The sequence below is a fragment of the Jaculus jaculus genome, chromosome 15 (assembly GCF_020740685.1).
Source record: "Jaculus jaculus isolate mJacJac1 chromosome 15, mJacJac1.mat.Y.cur, whole genome shotgun sequence".
NCBI lineage: Eukaryota > Metazoa > Chordata > Mammalia > Rodentia > Dipodidae > Jaculus > Jaculus jaculus.
Window position 1 is genome coordinate 35,223,621 of NC_059116.1, and position 15,817 is coordinate 35,239,437.

The following is a 15,817-nucleotide window of genomic DNA, read 5'->3' on the forward strand; positions in this document are numbered from 1 at the left end:
TTGGGATCAAATATCAAGCTATGAGTCCATTTCCTAGTTCCCAGTTCTCTGAGGCTCCCACCAGGCCTTGCTCTGTGGACCTGAGAGTAACCAGCACTGGAGGCTGAGCCTGTGTTCCCTGAAGATGCCAAGGCCCTGAGCTGACCCCACCCCAACATGTCCTGGAGACCAGACAGGTGGGTAGGTTGGTGCTGGCTGTGTGCAGGCACACAGAGACCAGTGCTGGGCCAGTCTCTGCCAAAGTCAGGGCTTGTGGTCCTCTGGGATGCATGTGTCAGCTGCACCTTCCAGAGAGACCCTCGAGACTTCCTGTGGCCTTTCTCCCCACCCCACCCCCATGTAGAGTTTTGTTCTAACCCAAGCTGACCTGGAATTCACTATGTAGTCTCAGGTTGGCCTTGAACTCACAGGTATCCTCCTACCTTTGCCTCCCAAATGGCAGGATCAAAGGTGTGTGCCACCACACCTAGCTTCCTGTGGCCTTTTTAACTGCAGACAGCAGAAGGGCAATTTGGAGCCTCCTCCAGACAGCCTTCCAGGCTTTTGTCATGTCCCTCCCTCTCACATGATGAAAAAGTGTTTAGTGTTGCAAGTAGTGAAAGACTGGGGGACTGGGGCCACTCCCAGCCAATCAAGCACTGCTGCTGGAGGCCTCAAGGTGCTAGGAGCCCCCTCTCCTAAATGAAGACCAGGGCCTTTCCTATAGTTTATGAACTTCTGGCCAAGGGCCACCACCTACTGCCCACAGCTCGCAGCCAGGAGGGGCATCCCACCGCTCAGGAGGATTGAGACTGCTGGGCCAACCTGAGCTACATAACAAAACCATTTCCAAAATGTTTTAATAAAAATTGGGACTTGCTGGACAGGGTGGCACACACCTTTAATCCCAGCACTCAGGAGGCAGAGGTAGGAGGACATCCTGAGACTAGTGAATATATATATATTTATGTGGCTGGAGAGATGGCTTAGCAGTTAAGGCACTTGCCTATGAAGCCGAAGGACCCATGTTCTCTTCTCCAGTACCCACATAAGCCAGATGCACAAGGTGGCACATGTTTGCAGTGGTTAGGGGCCCTGGTGCACCCATTCTCTCTTTCTATCTGCCTTTAAGTTTTAAACATATGGGGCTGGGCATGGTGGTGCACGCCTTTAATCCCAGCACTTGGGAGGCAGAAGTAGGAAGATTGCTGTGAGTTTGAGGCCAGCCTGATCCTAGAATGAGACTGTACCACAAAAAAAAAGAAAAGAAGCCAGGTGTGGTGAGACCTTACCTTGAAAAAAAAGTTGGGGGGGGCGGAGAGATGGCTTACTGGTTAAGGATCTTGCCCATATAGCCTAACCACTGAGTTCAATTCCCCAGTAACCACTTAAAGTTTGTAGTTCTTTTGTAGGGGCTGGAAGCCCTGGTGCACCCATTCTGTCTAGCTGTCTGCTGGGCATGGTGGTCCAAGCCTTTGATCCCAGCACTTGAGAGGTGGGGCAGGAGGAACAGGAGTTTGAGGTCATCTTCAGCTCTGTAGCAAGTTTAAGGTTAGCCTGGGCTACACGAGAGACTCTGTCTCTAAAAATAGATAATGTTGGCTGGGCATATTGCTCAGTGGTTAGAGAAGCTTGCAAAGCCTACTGGCCAAAGTTCACTTTCCCAGTACCTTTATAAAATCAGATGCAAAGTACTGCATGCATCTGGAGTTCATTTCAGTGACAAGACCCACAAGGGCATACACATGAGCAGGTAAATTAAAATTTAAATATAGTAAAATAAGGCTGGGTTTGGTGATGCATACTTTTAACACTAGCATCCTAGAGGCAAGAACCTAGAGGGTGTCCTTAAGTTCAAGGCTGACCTCTGTTTTGAGTCAAGGCCATTTCAATGAAACAGTAATAGCCTGAGGGTGTGGCTCACTGGTGAGTGCCTGCACCCCCTTGTGCATCTGGCTAATGTGGGTTCTGGGGAAGTGACCCTTGAACGGGGTCCTTAGGCTTCTCAGGCAAGCACTTAACCGCTAAGCCATCTCTCCAGCCCATATTTTATTTTTTTATTTGGGGAAGAGAGAGGCAAGTAGAGAGAGATCAAGCACGCCAGGGCCTCCAGCCACTGCAGACTCCAGATGCATGTGCCACTCTGTTAATCTGGCTTATGTGGGTACTGGGGAATCAAACCCAGGTTGTTAGGCTTTGCAAGCAAGCACCTGAACCACTGAGCCATCATCTCTCCAGCCCTGCTGCCTTGTTGGATTCAAAGACTCTGGTGGGGTCTTTCCAGCCAGTGGCTACCAGATACGACCTTACAGAACGCAGATCCAAGTCATTTCTGGGATCTGTTCCAGGGGGCCTCGGACCATGTTTGAGGACATGTGTGGCTGTCTCGGGGGAGTGGGGGCTTATGACATGGTGGAGGCCAGGGCCGCCCTTCGGAGAACAGGCCTTGAGTCTACACTGCCATGGGGGACATCGTTGGGGCTGCTCTTCTGGAGGCCCTTGTGTTTTCTGTATCCAGAGCCTGGGGCTCAGTACAGAGCTGGGGGTGGGGGTCAGGGCAGAACTTTTTGGAAATTGGGCAGTATGGCAGTGTAGGTGTGTGACCAACAGCCTTTTTATGCTGGAGATGGACCTCTGCCCTGGGCAGTAGTGGGTTAACCATGTTCAAAGGAAGTATGACAGGCTTCCCAGAAAGCTGTGGTGGGCGCCAGGATAGGGACAATGCCTCAAAGCAAAATGTGCAGATGGGAGTGCCACCCTCCCTGTCCCCACTTAGGACTGGGCAGAGCAGGTGGGCCAGTCCTGCACCTGGAGCCCAGGCCAGGTGGTTCAGCCCACAGCTGGCTCCAAGTAAAAGGGACAATGGGTGGCAGGAAGCACGGGGCCTCCCAGCCTGGCCCTGGCTTCAGGTTCCAAGCGGGGGAGGAGCCTACTGAGCTGTGGGGGTGGGGGGGCTCAGCAGGTGAGGACACCACCTACTCCCTGGCCACACCTCACATGGTGACTCAGCCTCCTGCATAACAGCTGGGGAGGGGGTTCCAGGAGGACTATCAGGCCACAGCCTTGCAGCCCAGAAGTTTGGGAATAGCCATCCTGTCTGTCTGTCTGTCTGCCCACCCACATGGAAGGCATCTTGATACCCATCCTGCACTGGGTTAACAAGATTCTCCTGTCTCCACCCCTGCAGCAGCAGAGCCCCAGAGAGCTGAGGGAGTTGCCCAAGGTGACGTCACTTCATCCCAGGGGACCCACAGGGCCGGCAGGTCCCTTGATCACATGGCAACTCCCCTGGCTCTTGCTAACCGCTTTGATGGTACACAGACATGTAGGGCCAGCGACTGGTGTGGAGCTTCCAGCTGAGCCAAAACTAAGGAGTGAGCCCAAGGCTTTCTCAGGACCAAGGACACAACCCTAAGACCCCAAGAGTCTTGGAAAGGATGAACAGGAGTCGGAGCTGGGCTGTAGGTCTATGGGAGGTGGAAGGTGAGCCCTGCAGAAGAGCCTGGCCCGTCATCCTAGCCAAGTGGGAGGCACAGGCAGTAAGTTCTGGGGGCCTTGGCTATGTAGTCAATACACTATACAGCCAGCCTGGCTGACTTAGTGAGATACTGGTTTTTTTGTTTGTTTGTTTTTTTTTTTTGAGAGAGAGAGAGAGTGTGTGGGCATGTCTGGGCCTCCAGCCACTGCAAGGAAACTCCAGACACATGCACCTACTTGTGTATGTGGTGGGGAATTTAACCTAGGTCCTTAGGCTTTGCAGTCTTAATCTTAACCGCTAAGCCATTGCTCCAGCCCACGACCCTGTCTTTAAAATAGTAGAAGAGGACTGGGTGGATCAGTGGTGAGAGCTTTTCTAACATGTACAAAGACCCTGGGTTCCATACCCAGCACCACCAAAAAGAAAGGGCTAGCCAGGCATGGTGGCTCACACCTTTAATCCCAGCATTCAGGAGGAAGAGGTAGGAGGCCACCCTGAGACAACATAGTGAACTGCAGGTCAGCCTGAGCTAGTGAGACCCTACCTGGGGGTGGGGGGAGGGCTGCAGAGATGACTCAGCTGCCAAGAGGGCATCCTATGCAAGCATGAGGCTAGACAGGTCTTAGACCACTGGGTATAATTTCCAGAACCCACATAACTAGCTGGGATGGCCATGCACAGCTAATCCCAGCCCTGCAGGAGACTGGGGCTACAAAACCACGAGGACTCTGGAATCAGTAAAGACAGGGTCTCACTGTGGCCCAGGCTTGCCTTGGATTCACAGTAGTGCTCCTCCTGCTCAGCCTCCTGGGCAATGACTAAAAAATAAACCAGGCGTGGTGGCTCATGCCTTTAATCCCAGCACTCAAGGAGCATAGGTAGAAGGATTGCCAGTAGTTCAAGGCCACCCTGAGACTCCATAGTGAACTCTAGGTCAGTCAAGAGTGGGAGCCTAAACCAGGCATGGTAGTGCACGCCTTTAAGCCCAGCACTCTGGAGGCTGAGTTAGGAGGATCACTACATAGTGAATTTCAAGTCACCATGGGCTAGTACTAGACTCTACCTGGTGCCAGGCATGGTGTTTGACACCTTTAATCCCAGCACCTGAGAGGCAGAGGTAGGGGGAATCCCTGTAAATTCAAGACCACCCTGAGACTACATAGTGAATTCCAGGTCAGCCTGGGCTAGAGTGAAACCATACCTAACAAAAACAAGACCCTATCTCAAAAAGCCAATAAAAAAAGACTTTGGAAAAAGTGGGCCCCTGGGTAGATAAAGGCAGTTCCCTAAACAACTTTTGGTATCTTCAGGCCACCTTCCACAACCAGGCCTCCGGGCCTTGGCATCATCTGTTCCTGCCACCTATACCTCTCCTGTCACCTGCCTTCTCCAAAGCCTGTGACTTGGTCCCCTCCAGGCACACAGGATATATCCACACCCCAGCATGCAAAGACATTGGTCAGGGGTCCTAGGGAGCCTGGGAAGGGCATAGTGAACCCTAAGGGTCTCTGCCTTCCATCTTAGTTTTCCACTGTTCTCTGTTTTTCAATTTAGCACATGGACTTCAGGTCCTTTGTACATGCTAGGCAAGTATTCATCACTGAACTACTCTACAGCCCCTGCTTTATTTAATATATATATATTTACTATAATATATACATAATTTATTTATTTGAGACTGACAGAGAGAGAATGGTCGTGCCAGGGCCTCTGGCTACTGCAAATGAACTCCAGACGCATGCGCCACCTTGTGCATCTGGCTAACATGGGTCCTGGGGAATCGAGCCTCCAACCGAGGTCCTTGGGCTTCACAGGCAAGTGCTTAACCGCTAAGCCATCTCTCCCGTCCAATTATTTATACATACACACACACACTCACATATATATATTATTTTATTATTTACTTATTTGAGAGCGACAGACACAGAGAGAAAGACAGAGGGAGGTAGAGAGAGAATGGGCTCGCCAGGGCTTCCAGCCTCTGCAAACGAACTCCAGATGTGTGCGCCCCCTTGTGCATCTGGCTAACGTGGGACCTGGGGAGCCGAGCCTCGAACCGGGGTCCTTAGGCTTCACAGGCAAGCACTTAACCGCTAAGCCATCTCTCCAGCCCTATATATATTTTTTAATTTGCCAGAGAAAGGGAGAGAGAGAATAGATGTGCTAGGGCCTCCAGCCCCTGCAAATGAACTCCAGACGTTTGTGCCCCTTTGTGGATCTGGCTAATGTGTGTCCTGGGGAATTGAACTTGGGTCCTTTGGCTTTGCAGGCAAATGCCTTAACCACCAAGCCATCACTTCAGCCCTTACATATATATTTTTTTAATTTTAGCGAGAGTGAGGGTGGGGGAGAGAATTGGCACACCATTGCCTCAGCTACTGAAATCGAATTCCACACACTTTCGCCACCTAGTGGTCATGTGCAGCCTTACGCTTGCCTCACCTTTGGGATCTGGAGAGTCAAACATGGGTCCTTGGGCTTCACAGGCAAGCATCTCAACCACTAAGCCATCTCTCCATCTGTTTTTTGTTTTGTTTTGCTTTGGTTTTTTTTTTTTTTTGAAATTTTTTGAAGTGGGGTCTTGTTCTAGCTTTGGCTGTCCTGGAATTCACTATGTAGTCTCAGTCTGGCATTGATCTCAAGGCAATTCTCTTACCAATGCTTCCCAAGTTCTGGGATTAAAGATGTGGGCCACCACGCCCAGCCTATTTATTTATTTGAGACAATCTCATGCAGCCCAGGTTGACTTTGAACTCATTAGGTAGCCAAGGATGATCTTGAATTTCTGCTCACCTGACCGCACATCCCAAATGCTGAGTTTTACTTATTTCATGTGCATGTAAAGGCCAGAGGTTGACATCAGGTTCCTCCCTTGATTGTCGTCTACCTGATTTACTGAGGCAATCTGTCACTTGAACCCAGAGCTAGCTCCGCGATGCAGCTACTAGCTTACCAAGGCGATCCTTTTGTCCCTCCTGGAATTACAAGCATGTGCCACCATGCCTGCCTGGCATCTACTCGAGTGCTAAGGATCCAAATTTCAATCCTTACACTTGTGCAACAAGGGCTTTCTCCAGAGCCATTGCCTCAGCCTTTCTTCCTTTCTTGCTTGCTATTTATTTATTTATTATTGGGCTGGGGAGAGGAAGAAAGAATAGATGTACTAGGGCCTCTTGCCACTGCAAAGGGACACTTTGTGCATCTGGCTTTTTGTGGGTACTGGGGAAATGAATCCAGGCTGTTAGGCTTTGTAAGCAAGCAAGTGCATTTAACCACTAAGCCACCTCTCCACCCCAATTTTTAAAAATTTGTTTTATTATTACTATTTATTTGAGTGAGAGAGAATGAGCATACCAGGACGTCAGCCTCTGCTACGAACTCTAGATGCATGTGCCACCATGTGCATTGGCTTACATGGATCCTGGGGAATTTAACTTGGGTCCTTTGGCTTTACAGGCAAGTGCCATAACTGCTCAGCCATCTCTCCAACCCTCCACTGCAATTTTTAATTTGTTTTTTAAAAAAATCCTACTTTGGGCTGGAGAGATGGCTTAGCGGTTAAGCGCTTGCCTGTGAAGCCTAAGAACCCTGGTTCGAGGCTCGGTTCCCCAGGTCCCACGTTAGCCAGATGCACAAGGGGGCGCACGCGTCTGGAGTTCGTTTGCAGAGGCTGGAAGCCCTGGCGCGCCCATTCTCTCTCTTTCCCTCTATCTGTCTTTCTCTCTGTGTCTGTTAATAAAAAAAAAAAAAAATCCTACTTTATTTGAGAGGCAGAGAATGGGTGTGCCAGGGCCTTCAGCTGCTGCAAACAAACTCTGGACACACGTGCTACCTTCTGCATCTGGTTTACATGGGTCCTGGATAATTGAAACCTTAACCTTTAAGCCATCTCTCCAGCCCCCCAATTTTATTTATTTTATTTTTGTTTATTTTTATTTATTTTTGGAGGTAGGGACTCAATCTGGCCCAAGCTGACTTGGAATTCACTATGCAGTCTCAGGCCTGCCTCGAACTCAGCGATCCTCCTACTCATGCCTCCCCAGTGTTGGGATTAAAGGCGTATTTATATTGTATGTATTTATACTCATGGTGTGCTTTGCACAAGCAGAGTACTGGGTTCCCACACGTGATTTTCTTTGAAGGGACATGTATTATTATACCTGTGTCTATTGCCTTAACTCACTGTGGCCCAGGGCAGTCACAAGTAACTTGGAAACAACCCAGGTGTCAGTGTCACAGGCAGATGGATGGATAAACAGTACATGGGCTAGCCAGGCACTGGAGTATTACTCAGCCATGAACAGGAGGGGGAGTTGCGGGCTGGGTCCTAAGCCACAACTTCAGGGAACGGTGTGATCCCGGTGTTCAGTGAAAACCAGACACAAAAGGCCACACCGTGTGGGACTCCGTGGTAGGAAATGTCCAGAACAGGTCACTTCCACAGACAGGAAGTGAATTTGTGGGGACTGGGGAGGGGCTGCTGGGGTGGTGGCCGATGGGGCTTCCTTTGGGGTGATGGAATGTTCTGGAAGTAGAAGGGATGGTTGCGCAATCCTGGGCATGTGCTGAGAGGCAGCGAGCTGTACTAAGTGGGTAAACTGGAAATAGTGACTTCTCCCCGCCCCCAGCCCTGGCGGGGCTCAGGGACATCTCGGCTGAAGTCTCCCGGGTCCGGAGCACCTGCCCGGCCTTCACCAGGCCTCCTGTGGGGGCGCTCCGGGGCACCAAGAAGGTGGCTCCCTGGCATGGATACCAGCCAGGCTTAGCCAGGGGTGTGTCTGTCCCCAAGGCCAAGGGACCCAGCCGACCAGGCCCAGTCCCCACCTGCAGGAAGGGCGACGGGGTGGGGGTGGGCGGGCCCCGCCTGCCTGCCGCGCCCTTGAACTCAGGAAAACCCCGGCTCTGGCTCCGGCTCCGGCTCCGGAGGCCAGCAGGCAGGTGCTTGGAAGCCAGAGACCGAGGCACGGCCGGTGCGTCCCCAGGGACCGCGGTTCCCCCCAGCCCTGGACGTGAGCGGCGAGCACGGCCGCCTCCATCGTGGTGGCTTCTGGGCCAAGGGTCCCTCGCCGGACACGTGGGTGGGTGGCCCACATCCTGTTCAGCTCGGGACGTTACCCCGCCCGCTCAGGCGGGGGCGTGGGGGGGGGGCTAGCCACATTGCTTAGTCACTGGGAGTCCCTGCACCCCGCGAGGCCGACTCTGAGCCCCACTTTTAGTGTGGGGGGGGGCGAGAACGAAGGCCTACCCTCGAGGAGCAGAAGAAGGTCACGGCTCCTGTCCAAGGTCACACAGGGAGAGCTTGATCTTGACCCTTTGACCTTGGCTAAGGAAGGTCAGGGCGCCGGAGCCTCACACCTGCCACGGCCTCCATCCCGAGTCCCCAGCTCTGTGCCTCCTCCCTCCCCGTCTCTCGGGTGCCTGAAACTGAAACCTCGGTGCCACGGTGAAACCAGAGCCCTGTCCCTGCAGCCCGGCGGGAGGGCACCGAGCTGACTCCGCACACGTGGCAGGCGGCTTCCCCGAGGGAGGAGTCTCTGCATCACATCGCCGTGATTTAAAATAATAATACACAGTAGTGAGGAACCAGGCGCAGCTGTCCCCCCACCACGGGCCCTCCCCGTCCCACCCAGGCCCAAGTCTCTAAGCAGTCCCAGGGTTCTGTAACTGACTTTTGCACGATTTCTGGGGGGGGGGGGGGCGGTTCAAGACTGCTGTCCTTCATGTGGGGGTCCTTTTCAAAGGCTTCCAGGGTTACCTTGAATCAGAGAGACCCTCCCAGGGGCCCAGTCTCTCTGAGCTGTCCTGGGGCCATGTTTTCTCTGCAGTGGGAGAGACTAAAGTTAGACTCAATTGAGCACACTCAAGTGTGCTGAGGACAGGACACCAGTGCTTCCTGGGCCCTGCAAGATGCTAAGACAGACATTACCCAGAGTCCCCAGGGGGGTCAGGTTTGCCCCCATATGAAATCCATTGTCTTAAATGTGACCAGGTTTTGGTGGCAGGAGTTAGGACAGACGTCTGGGGAGACTGGGCTGGCCCCACCCACCATTTGGAATATGGAACAGCAGTAAAGGTGTTTGCCTGCAAAGCCCAGGACCCACGTTTAATTCCCTAGGACCCACATAAGACAGATACACAAGGTACTACATGTCTGAAGTTTGTTTGCAGCTGCTGGAGACCCCTGTCGCGCCCATCCTCCCTGCCCCCAATAAAATAAAGATCGAAAATTTTAAAAACTATCTTTAACCACGAAATCTCTCCAGCCCCCTGACTTCTTTTTTTAAATTAAAAAAAATTATTGACAACTTCCATAATTTTAGACAAACTATGATAATTCCCTCTCCCCGTTTCCGGCTTCATTTTTGTTGTTGTTTGTTTGTATGTTTTTGTTTTTGTTTCTCGAGGCAGGGTCTCACTCTAGCTCAGGCTGACCTGGAATTCATTATGCAGTCTCAGGGTGGAACTCATGGCCTCTCGAGTGCTGGGATTAAAGGCGTCCACCACCACGCCTCGCTCTCCGGTTTCATTTTTGAAAAAAAAAAAAAAATCTTTATTTATTTATTTGGCAGAGAAAGAGGAGGAGAGAGAGAATGGGCACACCAGGGCCTCCAGCCACTGCAAAGAAAATCCAGACGCATGCTCCCGCTTGTGCATCTGGCTAACATGGGTCCTGGGGAATCGAACTTGGGTCCTTTGGCTTAGCAGGTAAATGCCTTAACGGTTAAGCCATCCCTCCAACCTGAAGAAAAAAAAAATTTTTTAACTTTATTTGTAAGGAGAAAGAGAGAGTGTGTGTGTGTGTTTATGTGTGTGCGCGCACCAGGGCCTCCTGCCATTGCAAATGAACTCCAGATGCATGCACTGCTTCTGCATCTGGCTTTAGGTGGGTGTTAGGGAATCAAACCCTGGCCGGCAGGCTTTCCAAGAAAATGCCTTTAACCACAGAGCCATTTCCCAATCCCTATTTTTGGAGACAGGGTCTTATGTAGCTGGGAATGGCCTGAAACTCCTGATCCTCCTGCCTCTGCCTAAGCAGTGCTGGGGTGACAGGCATGTGCCACCAGCAAGTCATCCCAGCACTGGGGAGGTAGAAACAGGAAAATCAGGAGTTCAAGGTCATCCTTCACTACAGAGTGAGATTAGTGCCAGGCTGGGCTACATGAGATCCTGTTTCAAGAAAAGAAAAAAAGGGGGGTGCTGGAGAGATGGTTTCGTGGTTAAGGCGCTTGCTTGTGAAGCCTACAGACAGGGATTTGATTCCCCAGTACCCATGTAAACCAGGTGCACAAGGTGGCCCATGTGTGTAGAGTTTGTTTGCAGTGGCTAGAGGCCTTGGCACACCCACTCTCTCTATCTGCCTCTTTCTCTCAAATAAGTTTTATTGTTTTTTTATTATTATTTGAGAGAGTGAGAGAGAAAGAGGCAGACAGAGAGAGAGAGAATGGGCGTGCCAGGGTCTTCAGCCACTGCAGGGGAACTCCAGACCCATGCGCCACCTTGTGCATATGGCTTACATGGGTCCTGGGGAATTGAACCGAGGTCCTCTGGCTTTTCAGGCAAATGCCTTAACCACTAAGCCAAAGGATCCCGGTTCATTCTCCAAGGCTCACATAAGCCAGATGCACAGGGTGGCGCATGGGTCTGGAGTTTGTTTGTAGTGCCTGGATGCTCTGGTGTGCCCATTCTCTCTCTCTCTCTCTACCTCTCTCTCAAATAAGTAAATAAAATATATTAAAAACTAAACAAAATAAAGAAAAAAATTTCAGTAGCATTCATATAGCCATCAGCACAGTTCTAGAACTTTCCACCATCCCAAAGGGAGCTTCTGTCCCCATGAACTGTCATCCCACCTTCTTCCCAGGCACCCCTGAATCCACTTCCTGTCTCTGGTTTTGCCTGTTCCGGAAATTTCCTGTTATAAGAGTCCACTTGGCATGGCCTGATGTGTCTGGACTTCACTGCACATGGTGTCCTCATGGTCCCTGCCCTTGGTGCTTTGTGTCAGTGACTCTCATTTTTTTAAAATATATATATTTTTATTTACAACTTCCATGATTGTAAACAATATTCCATGGTAATGTCCTCCCTCCCCCCACTTTCCCCTTCGAAACTCCATTCTCCATCATATCCCCTCCCCCTCTCAATCAGTCTCTCTTTTTTTCTTTTCAATTTTTTAAAAATTATTTATTTATTTATTTGAGAGCGACAGACACAGAGAGAAAGACAAATAGAGGTAGAGAGAGAGAATGGGCGTGCCAGGGCTTCCAGCCTCTGCAAACGAACTCCAGACGCGTGCGCCCCCTTGTGCATCTGGCTAACGTGGGACCTGGGGAACCGAGCCTCAAACTGGGGTCCTTAGGGTTCACAGGCAAGCGCTTAACCGCTAAGCCATCTCTCCAGCCCCCTTTTCAAATTTTTATTAACAACTTCCGTGATTATAAAAATATATCCCATGGTAATATCCTCCCTTCCCCGACTTTCCCCTTTGAAACTCCATCCTCCATCATATCCCCTCCCCCTCTCAATCAGTCTCTTTTATTTTGATATCATCTTTTCCTCCTATTATGATGGTCTTGTGCAGGTAGTGTCAGGCACTGTGGGATCATGGATATCCAGGCCATTTTGTGTCTGGGGGGAGCACGTTGTAAGGAGTCCTACTCTTCCTTTGGCTCTTACATTCTTTCTGCCACCTCTTCCGCAATGGGCCCCGAGCTTTGGAAGATGAGATAGAGCTATTTGAGTGCTGAGCTTTCAAAGGTGTGATAGAGATGTTTCAGTGCTGAGTGACTCTCATTTTTGTCCTGAGTCTGTGACACTTTAAGTCAAACCTAGGGCTGGGATGTGGATAAGTGATGGGGTGCTTGTCTAAGTGTATGTGAGGCTCAGGTTGGATGTCCATCACCACAAAAACATTTTTAAAAAAAGTAAAATAAGGGCTGGAGAGATGACTTAGTGGTTAAGCGCTTGCCTGTGAAGCCTAAGGACCCCGGTTCGAGGCTCGGTTCCCCAGGTCCCACGTTAGCCAGATGCACAAGGGGGCGCATGCGTCTGGAGTTCGTTTGCAGAGGCTGGAAGCCCTGGTGCGCCCATTCTCTCTCTCTCCCTCTATCTGTCTTTCTGTGTCTGTCGCTCTCAAATAAATAAATTAATTTAAAAAAAAAAAAGAATCCTAGTTCCTATGGGAACAGGTTTAAAAAAAAAAAGTAAAATAATAAACTAAGTGAAAACCCTGTCCTCATGGCTTCAGCCACAATGGTCTCCTGGCTGTTCCTATAATAGGAAACTCAGGGCCTTTGCTGCGCCTGGTCCTCCTTGTTGTCTTTACATGGTGCCTGCTGTCAGATTTCTCTTCCTAGATTTCTCTTCCTGAAGTGACTATCTTCTGGCTGACCTGGAATTCACTATGCAGTCTCAGGGTGGCCTCAAACTCACAGCGATCCACCTAGCTCAGCCTCCCACCCGAGTGTAGGGATTAAAGGCGTGCGCCACCACGCCCAGCTGAAGTTACTATCTTGACCCACTTTTTTATTGTTCAGGCAGGGTCTCACTCTAGGTCAGGCTGACCTGGAACTCTGTAGCCAGGCTGGCCTTAAATTCACAATGATCTTCCTGCCTCAACCTCCAGAGTGCTGGGATTAAAGGAATGCGCTGCAACACCTGGCCAGGCAAAATATATATTTTTTTGTTTTTATTTTTATCTATTTATTTTTTGTTTTTATTTTTATCTATTTATTTGACAGAGAGAGAGAAAGAGGCAGAGAGAGAGAGAGAGAGAGAGAGAATGGGTGTGGCAGGGCCTCCATCTACTGCAAATGAACTCCAGATGTGTGTGCCTCCTTGTGCATCTGGCTAACATGGGTACTGGAGAATTGAGCCTCAAACCAGGGCCCTTAGGCTTCACAGGCAAGTGCTTAACCACTAAGCCATCTCTCCAGCCCCAAAATATTTTTTAATGGGCTGAAAAGAGTTGTGGTTCAAGGTGCTTGGTTGCAAAGCATGATGGTCCTGGATTCAATTCTCCAGTGTCCATGTAAAGCCAAATGTACAAAGTAGAACATGCATCTGGAGTTCTTTGCTCTGGCACAAGACCCTATAGCACCCATATTTACTGTCTCTCTCTCAAATGAGTAAATGGAAATATGTATTTAAATATTTATTCATTTATTCCCAAGAAGAAAGAGAAAGAGAATGGGCATGTGAGTTCAAGGCTGGTGTGGAGGATCTCTCTGAGTTCATGACCAGGCCAAAACTACATTGTGAATTCCAGGTCAGCCTGGGCTAGAATGAAATCCTACCTCAAAAAAAAAAAAAACAAAAAAAAAAAAACGCCAGACATGGACGGGAGAGAGAGCTCAAGAGGTTAAGGTGTTTACCAGCAAAGCCAAAAGACACAGGTTTGATTCCTTAGTACTCACCTAAAGCCAGATGCACAAGGTGGCACATGCATTTGGAGTTCATTTGCAGTGGCCAGAGGCCCTGGCATGCCCATACTCATTCTCTTTTTTCCTCTTTCTCTCTCTCTCTCTTAAATAAATTACTTAATTAAAAAAAAAAGCCAGGTGTGGTGGCACACACCTTTAATCCCAGCACTCAAGAGGCAGACGTTGGAGAATAGCTACCAATTCAAGGCCAGCCTGAGACTCCACAGTGAATTCCAGGTCAGCCTGAGCTAGAGTGAGACCCTACCTTGAAAAACCAAATATATATATATATGTATATATATATGTATGTATGTGTATATATGTATATATATGTATGTGTGTGTATACATATAAAATAAGTGAATTTTTTTTTGGTTTTTCTTTTTTTGATTTTTCAAGGTAGGGTCTCAGTCTAGATCAGGCTGACCTGGAATTCACTATGTAGTCTCAGGGTGGTCTCGAACTCACAGTGATCCTCCTACCTCTGCCTCTGCTGGGATTAAAGGCATACATCACCCCACCTAGCTTCCAGCCTTTTTTTTTTTTTTTAATATTTGAGAAAGCGACTGACAATGGGCATGCCAGGGCTTCTTGTGACTGCAAACAAACTCCAGACACATGCATCAGTTTGTCTATCTGGCTTTTCTTGGGTGCTAGGGATTTGAACTCTGGCCATCTCATAGTCCTTTTTTCCTTTTGGTTTTTCAAGGTAGTGTCTCACTCTTGTCCAGGCTGACTTGGAATTAACTATGTAGTCTCAGGGTGGCCTGGAACTCACGGTGATCCTCCTACCTCTGCCTCCCCAGTGCTGGGATTAAAGGCAAGCGCCACCAAGCCCAACTCATTTATTTTTGTTTATTTTTATTTATTTATTTGAGAGGGACAGACACACAGAGAGAGAAAGAGGCAGACAGAGAGAGTGAATGGGCGTGCCAGGGCCTCCAGCCAATGAAAACAAACTCTAGATGCATGCGCCCCCTTGGGCATCTGGCTTACATGGGAATTGAGCCTTGAACCAGGGTTTTTAGGCAAGCACTTAACCGCTAAGCCATCTCTCCAGCCCAGTGCATGTTTTCTTAACTTTTGTTTATTTGTGTATATTTGTGTGTGCACCCAAGGCCTCTTACCACTGCAAATGGAATGCCAGATACTTATGCCACTTTTTGGGTTTGGCTTTATGTGGGTACCTGGTAATTGAACCCAGGCTGTCTTTGCAAACAAGCACCTTCAACTGCTGAGTCATCTCCCCCCTCCCCCCCTTTTTTTTTTTGATAGAGCTTCACTTCAGTCCAGGCTGACCTGTAATTCACTATGTAGTCTGAGGGTGGCTTCAAACTCATGGTGATCCTCCTACCACTGCCTCCTGAGTGCTGGGATTAAAGGCATGTGCCACCATGCCCAGCTTTTTTTTTTTTTTTTTTTTTTTTAATTTATATGAGAGAGAAAGAGAAAGAAAGAAAGGTAGAATGGGCGCTCCAGGGCCTCCAGCCACTGCTACCAACAAACTCCAGACCCATGCACCACCCTGTGCATCTGGCTTTATGTGAATTGAAAGAGGGTTTTTAGGCTTTTCAGGCAAGTACCTTAACCACTAAACCATCTCTCCGGCCTTTGAGGTAGGGTTTCACTCTAGCCCAGGCTAACCTGGGATTCACTATGTAATCTCAGGGTGGCCTCGAATTCACGGCTATCCTTCTACCTCTGCCTCCTGAGTGCTAGGATTTAAGGCATGTGCCACCATGTCCAGCTTAGCCCATTTTTAGTTTTTTGAAGACAGGGTCTCACTGTAGCCTGGGCTGGCCTTGAACTCATGGCTATCCTCCTCCCCCTTTCTTTTGACAGCGGAGATGATAGGAAGGTGCCACTGGACCTGCCGCCTTCTTTCTACAGTTGGTATTCTTGGAGACACGAGTTTCAGTCATGGTCCTTTCTAGCCTGC

General features: G+C 49.5%; 1 protein-coding gene across 1 annotated transcript in view; it reads left to right on the forward strand.

The window, feature by feature from the left end:
* Window positions 1-69: 69 nt before the first annotated feature.
* The window catches only part of Zbtb7a (zinc finger and BTB domain containing 7A), a 38,507-nt gene continuing 22,759 nt past the window's right edge, over window positions 70-15,817 (forward strand). The window contains exon 1 of the mRNA XM_045134695.1: window positions 70-176. The gene's annotated coding sequence lies outside the window, so the exon portion shown is untranslated. The remainder of the gene's footprint in view (window positions 177-15,817) is intronic.